Source organism: Mus pahari, chromosome 2 (assembly GCF_900095145.1).
Source record: "Mus pahari chromosome 2, PAHARI_EIJ_v1.1, whole genome shotgun sequence".
Classification (NCBI taxonomy): domain Eukaryota; kingdom Metazoa; phylum Chordata; class Mammalia; order Rodentia; family Muridae; genus Mus; species Mus pahari.
The window spans coordinates 62,474,286-62,489,488 of NC_034591.1; the positions used below are offsets into that span (position 1 = coordinate 62,474,286).

General features: G+C 40.5%; 1 protein-coding gene and 1 pseudogene across 2 annotated transcripts in view; one reads left to right on the forward strand and one right to left on the reverse strand.

Annotated features, from left to right (window-relative positions):
* Window positions 1-15,203, reverse strand: part of Tpk1 (thiamin pyrophosphokinase 1) — a 320,733-nt gene that overhangs the window by 30,497 nt on the left and 275,033 nt on the right. The window lies entirely within an intron of this gene.
* LOC110316063 lies at window positions 4,033-5,761 on the forward strand (annotated as a pseudogene).

Below are 15,203 nucleotides of genomic sequence, written 5' to 3' on the forward strand. Positions count from 1 at the left end.
ACACACACACACACACACACACACACACACATTTCTTTAAACCACTTTGGACATGATAAGCAGTATTTTTCTCATTTAAAACTAGTATCGATTTGCATTGTAGGTATAGTTGAGATATGCTATCACACTTTTTTTTTTTTTTTTTAATCTACTCACAAAAATCTAATGTGGGGGATACAGTTGAATTCCAGTGGAAGTTTCTAATAAAGTAAATCAGTTGAAGCCTGGGCTCTGATCTCCTTAATGTTAAAGACCAAGCTTGCCTGACTGCAACTAGCTACCCTCACCGAAATTACCTGCCCACCAACTTTATACTTAGAAAGCCAGTTTTAATACTGCTATTCATAATACCCGTCATGAGTTATTTTCCCCTACTATTATAACAGCTTATATTCAAATGATAAATTCTATGCCCCAAGATCTGGTTGCTCCAAGAGGAGCAGATCCTTACCTATATCAGCTATTGTTGTATAAAGCTTGCCTACCAAGTTATTCCTGATTGGTTAATAAAGCTACAGGTGTTAGTTGAAAGAGAGGTAGGCAGGGCTTCAGTTCCTTTGCTGGGGTCTGAGGCAGAGACCACAGGAGGGAGCAGAGTCAGAAGGAGGAAGGTACCAAGGGGTAGGTGGATTGTGAGCACATGGCCATGAGAGGACAGGCCAGTTGGAGTAGGAGTGACCCAGGGAGAACACTGCAAGAGATATCTTGGGATTATTGACAGAGAAGTAGAGAAAATAGCATAGAGGGTTGATATCTGTCAAACTGTAATGCTTTAAGACTTATTATAAATGTAAAGGTTTTGTGTGGGGCAGTGAGCTGTGAACAGCCAGCCTGGTTCTCAGTCGAGAGCAGGCTTTGAACCCTGGAGTAGTGCAAGGAATGGTAGGTGTTCGGCCACACCCCTTGAGCCCCTGGCTCCTGTCTCAACTATAGCCTCTCACAGCACTCCAAGTCCCTGGTATTTTGTCTGGACTCCACCCCCACAGTTACCTGGCAACAGTCAAGTAGACCTGGCCCACTATAAAAGGGGCTGTTTGCACCCTCCTTCCTCTCTTGCTTCTACTCTCTTACTCTTACCTCTTGCTCCCTTGCTCCCCCTCTCTCTGCATTCCCTTCTTCCCCCCCCCTCCCCCGGTCCATCTCCACGTGGCCATGGCAGGTCTCCATTCCTCTATTCTCTCCCCCTCTCTGCCTTTCTCTATGTAATAAAAATAAATGCCTTAAAACCATGGGCTGCCTCTTCTCATTGGGATCCGTCCATGCTGGAGCAGTGGAGCAAGTCTCCCTCTAAGGATCCATGCAAGCCATGTGTCTATCCTCCTGCAGGAGGCCTTCCTGCCTTCTCAGACAGGACTTCTGCTAACCCAAGCTCCTACCCTAGCAAGACAAGGACTCTCCTCTCCACAGGACCCAGCTGGAGATCTTTCCTCCTGCCCTCTTCCCTTCAACCCTGGGCCAGAGCTTGACTGCAGGCCTCCACTCTGTTCTCAGCTCTTCTGCAACATCCAGTGGCATCGGAGGTGTCCAAGAGCCTGAGAACCTTCCAGTCTTGACCTCCTCTTGGCCTCTGTGGGGGCCGGACTCGTGACCCAATTCTGGCAGGTTCTCTGGGACCTCAGAATACACTTCCCCATCCCCAGAGCAGGATCCTGGGGTTTCTCACAGTGGATGTCTGCCTGGCTGTGGCGGGGGTGCACAGTCAAACTTCCCAAGTCCAGTTTTGCCCCAGAGGCCCAAGCTCTGGGCCGGACTCAGGACCCAATTTCAACGCATGGTTTTGTGTCTTTTTTATTTGGGAACTAAATGATCAAAGGTGGGGTAGAAACCTCTAAATCATATTTGATGCAATACACTTTCTTCTTGTAGCAACTACAGGAAGTGAAAAGAAAATTATCACTGTCATAAACAAGGAAACGGAAGCAGAGAAAGTCTAACTGATTTATTATTACCTAGGAGCCAATAGTGGGTCCGTGTCTAGAATTCAGGACATCTCACTAAATCAACGTTATTACTCAGTGTTGATTACCTACAAAACACTGCATTGCAATTTTTATCAGATTGTTAGTGAAAAAGACCACATTTGGAGATGCAGAAATGCTAAACTGTCAGGCAGGAATGGGGCTTCCAAAGCAAATAATGCACAAAAGAACAGGAACATTCAGGAGATTACTATCTGTCTGTGGTTAGAATATCTCCATTATATCTATTCTCCATTCTCAAGACTTTCTTCTTTTCTATCTAGGACTGGTATAAAATGATAAAATACCATTGGCTCTCTGCCCTTTACAGCCCTTCACAAACTTCTATCTTTTAACCTTTCTCTCAGACTCTGTAAGATGACAGAGCAGGTATCTTGACCAGAGTGTCACCCTAATCCTGTGTCAGAGTTCTCTTTTCCTTTCACTCTGGGCCCCCGCTACCCACAGTATGTCAGGGGATCAGCAGCTTTAGCATCAGAGGGATTTTGCTAGGAAGGAAGGGTCCCAAGTCTCACCCTACCTCCTACACCAGAACCCGCATTTTAACAAGTCACATTACAACGTGAAAACTACTATGAGAGGCATTGCCTCATAAATGAACCCCTCCATTCTCCATCACTGGTCTCCTTGAAGCCTTTCTCCTCCCTTTCCTTCTTCAAACAACCCAGATCCACTATTAGGGACAGGTGAGAAAACACGCTGACCCCTTCAATGATTAGTGTAGCTTTTTAGCTCTTAGGTCATCTCACCTTGGCTTCCCTGCTTACCCTGTTCTTGACATTAATGCTATGTTACTGTTCTCTTTACATTTTATTCTTCTTTCTTTATTAAAACTCTGAAACTTGTCTTCCATGCTGATATAGTTGGACAGCATGGACAGCATGTGCATGCATGTGAGATCTGTGTCTATACTCTCACTCACTGGGGTAGATATAAATAGTTGACTTTGGTGAGGTTGGATCAACTCTTGAGACTTCCATGGTTACTAAGCTGAATGAACTGCAGGGATGTGGTGCCTTACCACTTTTGTGTGCCCACTCTAATCATATACCAATTCAAGATCATCCACATTTTTATATTTCTGCTTAGTGGTTGGATTGACCTGTACCCATCCTAAGCACTGTGCTTACTTTCAAAGGTAGAAACATCACACAAGTAGTATACAGACACAAAATTCATGAGGACAGGTACCTAAATCCTTCAGCCAATCGAATGGCTAGCCTGTGCATAGTGGTATATTAAACATGAAGAAAAGGACCAAACAGGCAATGGGAGCCAAGAAACTCATCACCATCCAGTGTCACAAATAAGCTTGGGACAGTGAGGAGCCAGAAGACAAAACGGAACCAGATTCTTTCCTTCATCCAAGGACTTTCTGAAGGCATGTTGTACAGCAAGGCATGAGAACGGACTTTGAGCAGCCCACTCACTTGTGATTGGATGTTTCCCTATTCATCAGGTCTTCCTCTTATGAAGAAAAATGGTGAGCATAAAAGAAAAGAAGCACAGTGAAAACGGGGGTGTACCAAAAGGTTAATGTGCTCTTCAGCTCTCTTCTGACAGATCACCTAGCAGCCTCACAATCTGTTTACCAGATCTGTGCTGAAAGAACTGTCACGCTTCACCTTTGGAAATGGGCCATTACTTCTGGTGACAGATTATGAATTGTGGAATACAGCCGGCACCTGGCCAGACAAGGAAGAGTTCATAAATCAGACTCAAAAAGAAATACGTCACTGGCATCCTTGAGATCTATAGGCATTGGAGTGGGGGTGTGAAAGGCATGTAAGAGGGAGTCAGTTCAGTCTACATGAGTATATGTACATTGATGTGTCGGACATGGTGTGAGGACTGTTGGTTTTCAAAATATCTTTGTTAAGGTTCTACAAAAGAACTACTGACTTTTTACTTCTTTAAAAATCTACCTAAGGAGTTTTGTCTTCCCACATTTCTCTGAGCCTTCTACTGAAAATGAGGTTCTTGAACCTTGGATTCAGCCTGTCTACGCACATGGCCTGTCCATCTCCTGACTCTGCGACCTGGCTCAAGACCCATGGCTCCCTCTCAGCTTGCCCTGTTCAGTGTTTCTGACAAAACTGGCCTTGTGGAATTTGCCAGAAACCTTGAATCTCTTGGTTTGAGCCTGGTTACTTCTGGGGGCACAGCAAAAGCGATCACGGATGCTGGCCTGGCAGTCAGAGATGTGTCTGAGTTAACGGGGTTCCTGAAAATGTTAGGGGTGTGTGTGAAAACCTTGCATCTTGCCATCCGTGCTGGAATCTTGGCGTGCAATATTCCTGAAGCTACTGCTGACATGGCCAGGCTTGATTTCAACCTTATAAGAGTTGTCGTCTGTAACCTGTATCCCTTTGTGACGACTGTGGCATCTTCAGATGTAACTGCTGAGACAGCTATTGAGCAAACTGATATTGGTGGCGTGACCTTACTGAGAGCTGCAGCCAAAAACCATGCTCGAGTGACAGCCATCTGTGAACCAGGGGATTATGTGGTGGTAGCTGCAGAGATGCAGCGCGCTGATAGTGAGGACTCTTCCCTGGAGACTAGGCGCCACGTGGTGTTGAGCGCATTCACCCATACCACTCAATATGATGAAGTGATTTCAGATTACTTCAGGAAACAGTACAGTAAAGGAATTTCTCAGATGCCCGTGAGGTATGGAATGAGCCCCATCAGACTCCTGCCCAGCTGTATATAGTGAAGCTCTCAATGGAGCCCCAGGATTCATAAACTTGTGTGATGCTTTGAAGGCCTGGCAGCTGGTGACAGAACAGAGAGGAGCAGTAGACATTCCAGCTGGGGCTTCTTTCAAGCACGTCAGCCCAGCAGGTGTTGCTGTTGGGGTTCCACTCAGTGAGGACAAGGCCAGAGTCTGCATGGTCTATGACCTCTATCCGACCTTCATGCCCCTGGCCATTGCATATGCAAGAGCAAGAGGAGCCGAGAGGATGTCTTCATTTGGTTATTTTGTCGCATTATCTGACATTTGTGGTGTCCAAATTGCAAAAATTATCTCCAGAGAAGTGTCAGATGGTATTGTTGCTCTGGGATATGAAGAAGACTTGAAAATACTTTCTAAAAAGAAACTGGAAACTACTTTGTTCTTCAGATGGATCAGTCATACAAACTGGATGAAAATAAAGTTCAAACGCTCTTTGGTCTTCGTTTAAGCCAGAAGAGAAATAATGGTGTCGCTGACATGTCATTATTTAGCAATATTGTCACCAAGAATAAAGATCTGCTGGAGTCTGCTCGCAGAGACCTCATTGTCGCCACATTAGCTGTCAAGTATACTCAACCTAATTTGGTGTGCTATGCCAAGGACGGGCAGGTTATTGGCATCATCAGGTAGGAAACAGTACACACACCTTGCATATGATAAGGCAAACTCTTGGTGGCTTCGACACCACCCACAAGTGCTTTCCAAGAAGTTTAAAGCTGGGGTGAAGATAGCAGAAACCTCCAATTCCATTGATGAGTATGTGACAGGCGCCATTGGTGAGGGCGAAGACCTGGTAAAATGGGAAGCATTGTTCAAAGAGGTTCCTGTTTTAATCACGGAGGCAGAGAAGAAGGAAGGGGTCAACAAGCTGAGTGGCGTGTTTGTCAGCGCTGATGCCTTCTTTTCTTTCAGGGATAATGTAGACCAAGCTAAAAGGAATGGTGTGGCCTACATTGTCGCTCCATCTGGATCTGCTCCTGACAAGGTTGTGATGGAGGCATGCAACGAGATCTCCGGTTCTTTCACCACTGACCTTAGCTGACATTATTTCATGGTCCTAGATAATCATGTGTGGGATCTTGAAAGTACCTCTTTTAAAAAAGAGTCATTTGTATCTTAATATTTGGGTCTATAAGTAGTTGGATCTTACTTATTTAAAAGGTATAGCTTTTTAGCCTAAGATACCATGTGCAAGGCTTGTTTCTGCAAAACCTGAAGGTATTCCTGCCCCCTCTCCTGGAGCCAGCTTTCATGAAAAGTCCCTGTGAGACACCTAAGTGCAGGTAACCAGGAAAAGCCAAGCTGCCTCATGATAACATGTCTCCCCTGTGGACTGCTCTCCCCAGGGCTCCTTTTTAGTGCCTCTCAGAAGCTTGGCTGTTTGCCTCCTAGATAAGCAGCTAACTATCCCCTGGGAACTGGATCCTTAGCAGGATCTAGATAATGCTGACACTGCTCTTCCCTTTTCCAGAACTGCTTAAAAACTCTGTTAGCTACTTAGTTACCTGTTCGGTACAAACCTACAAATGGACCCAGTGTTACCCAAAGTAAGCCGATACAGACTCTGTGTGTGTGTGTGTGTGGGGGGGGGGGTGGTGGTGGCTTGAGTGGGCAGTGTCAGTGTCTCCCTGTACCAGGCAGGACATAACTGGATCTGTGTCCCTGTGTTTGTAAGCCTGACTGTTCACACAGATGATTCCTGTGGTCAGCTGTAATTTTGATCAGTTAACCTTAGGTTAGTTTTGCCTTCTTTCCAATCCTCTAAATAAAATTTTAAAAAGTTAAAAAACATGAGATAAAATGAATTATCTCAACAAAAACCATAAGTGGTTAATTCTCCAGAGTTACTTGGTTTATTTTACAAATTATCAAGGGAACAGATAAACATGGCAGATAATACTACACAAATTGCTAAATGGGTAGGGATCAGTGAAAGTATTTAGAAGCATATGAAAATAGCCAGAAAAAATGTCAACCAAAATGAAATAATGCCATATAAATATCCTCAGGGACAAGTAATCAAAAACAAACAAACAAACAAACAAACAAACATGGAAGAAGAAGGGCTTCAACTTTTTGTTTTGTGAGGTTGGCCTGAAACACTCAAATGTTATTTTTACATTTATTATCAAAATATACATTCCCGTGTATTTAAAAAATGATATTTTGTAGAGAGATATTCATAATGAAGAAAAGAGTGTTTTTTTCACAATTCAGTCTAGGTTGATTACATACATATTGCCAAGGAGCTGAGAGTCACTTTCCAATTCCCCACATCCAGCCTTTACTCTGCAGAATAGACATAATATTCTTAGCACTTTTTCACCAGGAAAGCAGTGACAATTCTCTATGCTTTTGAAAGGATAAATAAGGCTACATAAATATATAAATCATTATTGTGGTAGTTATTGCTTCTACAAAACAATGATGTTATTGTTAAAATAACTGTATATCTATGGTCTGATTATAACATAAGGTACAGAAAGTAGAGAAAATGTTTACAAAAATAAAAGATATGCCAGAAGACTGTCTTTCTGACGAAGCCCCATTTCTAATAATATACTGTTTATCCAATGGCTGCCTCAGGGCTTCCTGGAGTCCTGATAAATCTATCTTCATTATTTTCAAATATGAAATACTATATTTTTCCTATTCATTATGAATATTAATGACTTAAGCTATTAAGCCAAATCAAATTCTCCTGTTCAGTGGCACAAAATATTGTGAAACCCGTTTTATTTTAGTGCATTTGTGACCTTCACCAGCATCTTTTCCACTAGTGGCTGAAATATCCCCAGGCTCTGAGTCCCACACTGTAGGTCATAAGGCCTTCCTCTCAAGGCTTGCCTCTGATTAGCCAGGGAAGGGTTTACAGTCTAACTGGCCCGGAAAGATGCTTTTAGTGAGTACTACAAGGACAGGAAGCTCTTATGGAGACTGTGCATTACACCCCCAATTACATCTCCCTTCACTTGCCTCAGTCTCTCCTTCAGATAATTTCTTCAGTGTGGAGATTGACTGCTTAGGCCATAAACCTCACTTGTATGGTTTCTGACCCCTTTGTATTCCTGCATCTAGATGCAGACCTGCACAACCTATGCACCTGCGAGTATGCGCTCCAGTCCAGCATGTCCTGGGGGTGTTCCAGCCAGTCAGCTATCATTCTCATTTTTCAGTCCTTAGTTAAAATGTCCCATTCCATGAGGAATTTTCCATGGTGCAGTCTGTATTTGTCAAGATATGTTCTCTAGGTCTAATTGTTTTGTGCTTTGGATTCTTTTAAAACAAAATTTTGGCATTTTATCTTCTCAGTAGTAATTTCCATTCCAGTATGAAACACACCCAAACTACTTGTATGGGTCAATTTTCTGTATATAGATTACATCTACATGAAGTTAATAATGAAAATATGTTTTATTTTAATCATGCCTGAGACAAATTTAGTACTTGAATGTCAATTCAAAGTACCTTTATTAAAGACGCTAATATGTGATGCTGTTTGAGGAGGCTATAGATCTTTGAGGATGCGCAGCCTGGGTGGAGGAAGGATGCTACTGGAGTAGGGCAGGTTTATGGTTTCCCCCCATTTCCTGGTTGCTCTCTCTTGCTTCCAGAGTGTGGAGAAAAGTGTGATGAGCAAGTGCCCTGCTCCTGCCGTCTTCTGCCATGCCTTCTACAACACTAGGAGTTTTGACCCTCTGGAACCATAAGACAGAAGGCCTCTTCTCTAACTTGCTTTTGGTCACAGTGTTTACACAGTAACAGAAACCAAAGGAAACCATGTGTGTACAATAAAGCCACCAGTGATTTGCCAGTTAGTGATCAATGAGTTCTCTGATTCTTAAGCTACTCAGGACTGTAGCTACAAAAAATATCTATTATGAAAACTAATTTCTTTACTTCAGGAAAAATAACTTCAGGTTGATTAAAAAAACATCTTTAGTCAGGTATTCTTGACTGAATTCTTTATCCTATTTATAAAGCATGATAAATTCTATAAAGAACAACTTCAAGATGTAAGAGATGTGAAAGGTGAGGCATACTTAAGTTCACGAGGAGCTTAGCTAAGTAAATAATGATTCAATATAAATGGAAGATTTTAGAAAGTATGTATGCCAAATAAATTGTACAGAAGTAATTGCCACATAGTCTACTACACTAGAATTGCACAGAGAGGCAGATACAAGCTGCTTCTCAGACAGTGAGCAGCTTTTGATTAGAAGGTCAGTAGAGAGTATTGGGCACATAATGGCTCCACTTACTAATTTTTCCACATTGTCAACAAACAGCAGAAAGGCAGTAAACACTCCCCAATTATATATTATCTGTGCTAATCCAGTACTGACGTCAGAATCTGAGAAACCTATTTGAGATAACATTAAGAATATGAGCCAGGCATGGTGCTGGCTCCATGCCTGTAATCTCAGCTCCCAGGAGGAGGGGACAGGGCATGATGAATGTTGAAATTCTGTGTGGGAAACGCGAAGTGAGCCAGGAAGTTGTGGCATCTTTAATCCCAGCACTTGCAAGGCAAAGGCAGGCAGATCTCTAAGTTCAAGGACATGCTGGTCTACAGAGCAAGTTCCAGGACAGCCAAGAAAATTTCTTGTCTTGAGAAATCATGTCTTGAGAAACCACATGCACAATGAAACCAAACCAAACCAAACCAAACCAAACCAAACCAAACCAAACCAACACCTTCTCCTCCAAAGTGCTGGGGATGTAGTTCAGTCAGAGCTAGAGTGCTTCCTAATCAATCAATCAATCAAGCAAGCAAGCAAGCAAGCAACAAATAGCAAAAAGTAAGGTAGGCAAACATTTGACAGATATGCAGGAACCAAAAGGTAAAAATGGTATAATGAAAAACTCTCCCGAGAGAAGGTAAAGAATCCTAAGGGTTCAATATTGTTTTATCACTGAGTTTGTATTATCTGACCTCAAAGCTTATAAAGCTATAGTACCACAGACATGTAGTACAGGTAGAGATAGGCATTGAGAACAGTGAATCAATGTAGAAAATTCAGAAAGAGACACAGACATAAGTGGATGACTGATTTCAACTGAGGCTGTTAAGAATACATTGGCTAGTCATGTGGAAAAAATTACATATTTCAACCTTTGAATGCGTTATTCAAACAATCCAAATAGAAATATACCATAGATTTAAGTTTAGTAGTAAAACCTGTGGAACTTCATGAATGTAAGAAAATAAAAGACCTCTTAGGTTAGATAAACATCCCTAAATCAGACAAAGAAAATGAATTAGGACAACATCAATAATTTGAACTCTGCCAGGATGTTAGCTCCTTAAAAGAAAAAATTAAGCATATGAAATGAGTCACAGACTGGGAAGTGTAGGCAATCCCTTCTGAGAAGGGCCTCGATGCAGAATATAAAAAGTAGAACTCATTAATAAGACAGCACTTGGGAGGCAGAGGCAGGCGGATTTCTGAGTTCGAGGACAGCCTGGTCTACAAAGTGAGTTCCAGGATAGCCAGGACTATACAGAGAAACCCTGTCTCAAAAACAACAACAACAACAACAACAAAAAGAAAGCACACGATTCAATAAAAAAAGGGCAAAACATTTGGACCATGCTTTTCAACAGGAGAATGACTGAGAGTTTGAGTTACATATACATTTTTATCACTGTAACTGAGAATCCTGTGTGGAAATAGTAGCTGTTCTTCTACTGGCACATGCCAGACAGATATAGAATGACATCCAAAGATGTCCCAACACTTTGGAAGAGGTCCTGTGGAAAAATGTCCTGGACAAGAACTACTGGTTTGGTTAAGGCTTTCCCAGACAAGACATACAGGTGGCAAGTATGTAACCTGTAACAATCAACTGCAATCTATTAAATGTAAGAGGCTGATGAAACTATGTAATATATAAAAATATCAATATGATAAAACAAATATGTATAATGTTCTTTAGTGTTGGAGAAGCCTTCAAATCTGAAAATGTGTTCGAGGTTTTTTTTTTTAATAGTGTACTGATATTGATATTTCTCTTTTCCCCAATCTTCACTAGCAAAACCTAGTCATCCACTAAGAAATGAATTAAAAAAGAAAATGTGGTACATAATGCAGTGGGATATTATTCAGCAATAAAGATGAAATCATGACATCTACTAAGGTAGATGACTCAGAAATATAGGGATTAAGTGTTCTGTCTTATGTGGTCTCCCTCTATTCCTTCTTCTCCACTTCATCTTCTCTTTCTTTCTATACACAATGCCCCCCGCACCCGCAAATATTTGCACCTACATCAAAGTACATATGAATGTTAATCGGGAACTCTGAGAGGAAGAGTAATAAAGGAGATGAAGTGGGAATAAGAGAGTAATGGAATTAATGTGTGTAAATGCAGGAGAAATTAACTGGAGGAAGGTGGAAGGGAGGGGGAGGAATAGGAACTACAATGACATTTATGAATGACAAATGCCACACCAAAATTTTCTAGGATGTCTAAAAAATTAATACAAAATTATAAAACTGTGCATATTATCAGCACACTGCATGGAATTAGTTAAAATAGCTCTCCAAAACCCAATTCTTTGTGTGCAGTAAATCAGTTTGAGCTGTACATATAGGTAATATTTTTAATGAAACAGGAAAATATTTTTAAGTAGAAAAAGTAACTGTGGAAGAACATTCATTACTGTCACTTTTTGGCTAAAAATATACATATAGATAAATAAAACAAGACAGAAAATATTTTAAAGAGGTAAATACTGTAATTTTAGAAAGTTATCCATAAAAATTTGACTGTAATAAGATTTCGACGTTTTTCTATTTTAGTTACTTTATTTTATTTAAGGGTAGTTAGAAAGTAATAGAATAGTATAGATGCTTCTTTAGGGAACAATCTATAGAATTTCCTTCTGACATAGAAACTCTGAAGTACTTACTGATGTGAATTAAAACAGAGTTAGTTACCTCAGACTGCAACTATTCCTTCTAAGAAGGAACTACAACGACACAAGAGAAACAATTCCTATACTTTTACTTGAATACATTATTTTAAATATTTGTCTATATGTTGAGAGAAGGTCTTATTTCATATAAACACTCATCAATTCATTTATTTTCTTGACATGATAAACGTGTTTTAACGATGTGCAAAACATTCTGGAAGGATTCTTTTCATAATCCTCCCAGAATTACCAAAACTCGGTTAGAATGACACATGAAATATCACCAAAACCTAGAGCGACATTTCTCCCTTTGTATCATAAAACAGATAACACTAGCTTACACAAACAGTATAGGAAGCAAATGAGAAATTTTCATGATGTCGCTTGATAAATGGTACCAACTGCCAACCTCAACAGATTTCTAAGGCATCTGAAAATGGTACTTGTTTGGCTCTTTCAAAACAAATAGTTCTATTTACACAGAGGCACAGTCTCAGTATGTGGGAGAAAGTTTTCTTGCTTTCTTTCTGTTCCAGAGTGTCAGCCATACCAAGCTATTTCTCTCTTTAACATCCAAGGTCAGGGTCACTCCAGCATCCATGTCTGTAATTTACTAACCAGAGTGCTTTTGGTTTGATCTATTTAAATGAATTCAAGAGACTTGCTTGGGACCTCTAATCTCCCAGTTGACTCTGTTAATTTACTAGTAAATGTCCTATAGAACATGCAAACTCAGTTTGAAGGTCAGGTTTCTCAATGGGCTGTGTCCCTGGGAAGCTTACCACAGAGTGTACATTCCACCAAAGAAACGGCCCACTTTAGATGGCAAATGAAAAAACCATATCTCCATCATATTTGACATTTTGCAGTTGGTAACAACTGGAGGGATTAGTTCTTACTACCAATCATCCATTACAGACCCCCTTCATTTAAAAGAAACAAGACTTTACAGCTGTTGAAAATTTGGCTCCTATGCAGGAAATTATTTTGATGGTTTGAATGAGAATGCCCCATAGGTTCATAATTTGAATGCTTGATCCTTTGTTGGTGGAGCTGTTTTGGGACAGTATAGGAGGTATAGCCTACTGGAAGGGTATGGGCTTTGAGGTGAAGAAAGCTCACACCAGGCATACTTTCTGCCTGAACTTGTGGGTCAGAATGCAAGCTTTGAACATCCATGACTGCTTGCCTGCCACCTCACTTCCTGCCACGATGGCCGTGGATCAGCACCTGAAACTGCAAGTGAACTCCCAGTTAAATGCTTTCTTTTATACCTTGTCTTGGTCATGGGGTCACTTCACAGCAACAGAAGAGTAACAAAGACAAATATTTTGTACATTTTATTATCATACAAATACAATTTTAGTCAGATGGAAAATAAGAAAAACCACCCATAATCTTTGTGCTTAAATATATTTTCCTATACTCATTTTCCATGCATATAATTAATTTTTTTGTATATTCAGCCACAGCAATATATTTTTATATCTGGATTTTAGGCCCATTTTTCAAATTTTTAAAAACCTATCACTGAGAGGCATTTTTCTTCAATGTGGTGATGTGACCTTTTAAGAGGATGTAGTTGGAGAGTGTTTTTTTTAACACTTCTTTCCTGATTCTGTTATCAAGTGACTGAGTCAAACTTCCAGGTAAGTTTCTACTTCATGGTGAGACATTCCTGCTGAAGTGCTTACATCTTCAAAGCTACTCAGACAACTGAAAATGACTATTGCCATTCACTAATCCCCAAGAGGACTATGCTGTTTGCCTTTTAAAAAAATGTCTAATTCTGTTTTCTTTGATTTCTTCTTCTCTATTTCCTGATGCCCAGACTCTGATTTCTCTCTTTTCATAGGGTGCTGAAGATCACAACAAGCAGTTTTATTCACATGTTTCTATTATGGAACCTTCCAGTATCACTTCTCTTCTAGTGGATCCCATGTGGACCATACAGAGATGTTTTTATCCAAACATGTATTTTAAAGTTAGTTTTGTTTTATACATATAGTTTTTCAGTTATTTCTTGTTTGAAGAAAATATACAATACACATCTTTTACACACAAAATATGTTGATCACAATCTAGACTGAAACTTCCTAAATAGTCCTATATTTATTAGTTTCTTAATCCCTTCCAATTCCCAGAGCTGTGCATACGGACTGGCTTCCTGACTTGAATGGATATGTCAAGATGAGTTAATGTCTAGTAATAGCGCTGAGGAATCAGTCAGAAGTCAGTGGTCATAAGTCTGAGGCAGGAGTCTTCCTGGCTCCAAAGAAGCACAAAACCTCAGTTACTACGTCCCCCAGCAATGTGCACCTGCTGTTTCTGGACATGGGACAGACTAATTGGATAAACACATTTCTGGTCAATAAGAAATAAACACTGTCCCTTCCTCTTCAGCCATTACCACCAATCAATCCAGAGGTTGTTCCAATTTGGAATGGGATTTTAACTGCCCCATTTACTTTTCGTAGATCAATGTGATGCCTGCAAACAGCAATAAAGGAATAATTCAAAGAAGTTTAACATTCAAACGAACACAGACAATGCAGGAGCCCAAAATAGAACTGCATCCAGTGTCATATTTTCAACCCCTTTATCTTTCATCTGCAGTTCTTACTATTTTCCTTTCCAAAGCCTTACGTTATGATAACTTTCAAAATATCTGTTGATAGTCATAGTTCAAAACTGTTAAAGCATCTTTCGAAGAACAAGGCTAAAGTCACTATACCTTTATCGCTAGGGCATGTTTGCCTATATAGTTTTTATTTTAACAACTGGTGTCTGTTGGTATCTTTCTGCCCACAGAGAACAGGATTTTTTTTTTTTTTATCCTGAATGTGCCATGACAAGGAAATGCAAGTAGGTTGTTTAAAAGTATTAAAGTAGAAAAGAACTACATACTTTCAAGGCAGGTGCACTTAGAAACCAATTCATGAAGTGATATATTATGATTTAGGATTCCAGAGGACAAAGCGGTCAGCAATGAGTAAAAACGCCAGCACTATAGGAGACAGCTGTGCAAATGTATTTGGAAGAAAAAAGGGAGAGGGGTTAAATAGTTGGGATAATATCTTGTGTCTTATGTACTGGCTGACTGTATTATTGAAATGCTGGTCTCTGTACTGTGGAAGCTGAGTACAGTAAGTACCCTTGGTATTCTTACTTTTATGAAGCATCATCTTTCTCGCTGCTCTGTAAACATCTTCTCCATCACATTCTGATTTGGTCAATAAAGAGCTGAATGGCCTATAGCAAAGCAAGAAAGGATAGGTGGGGCAAACCGCAGAGAAAGGGACTCTGGGAAATACGGGAGATTTATCAGCCAGACTTGGAGGAAGAGGCAGGTGCCCGTACTGAGGGGAGGTAACAGGCCATGTGGCGGAAGATAGATTAGAATAACTGGGTTAATTTAAGTCAAACAAGCTAGTTGGAAACAAGCTTAAGCTGGAAGGCCTAGGTGTCATAAATAATAATAACTGTGTCATTATTGGGTGGTTCATGGGTTCAAGCGAGACAGTCCAGTAGGAAATATGAAGGAAAGAAAGAAAAAAAGAAA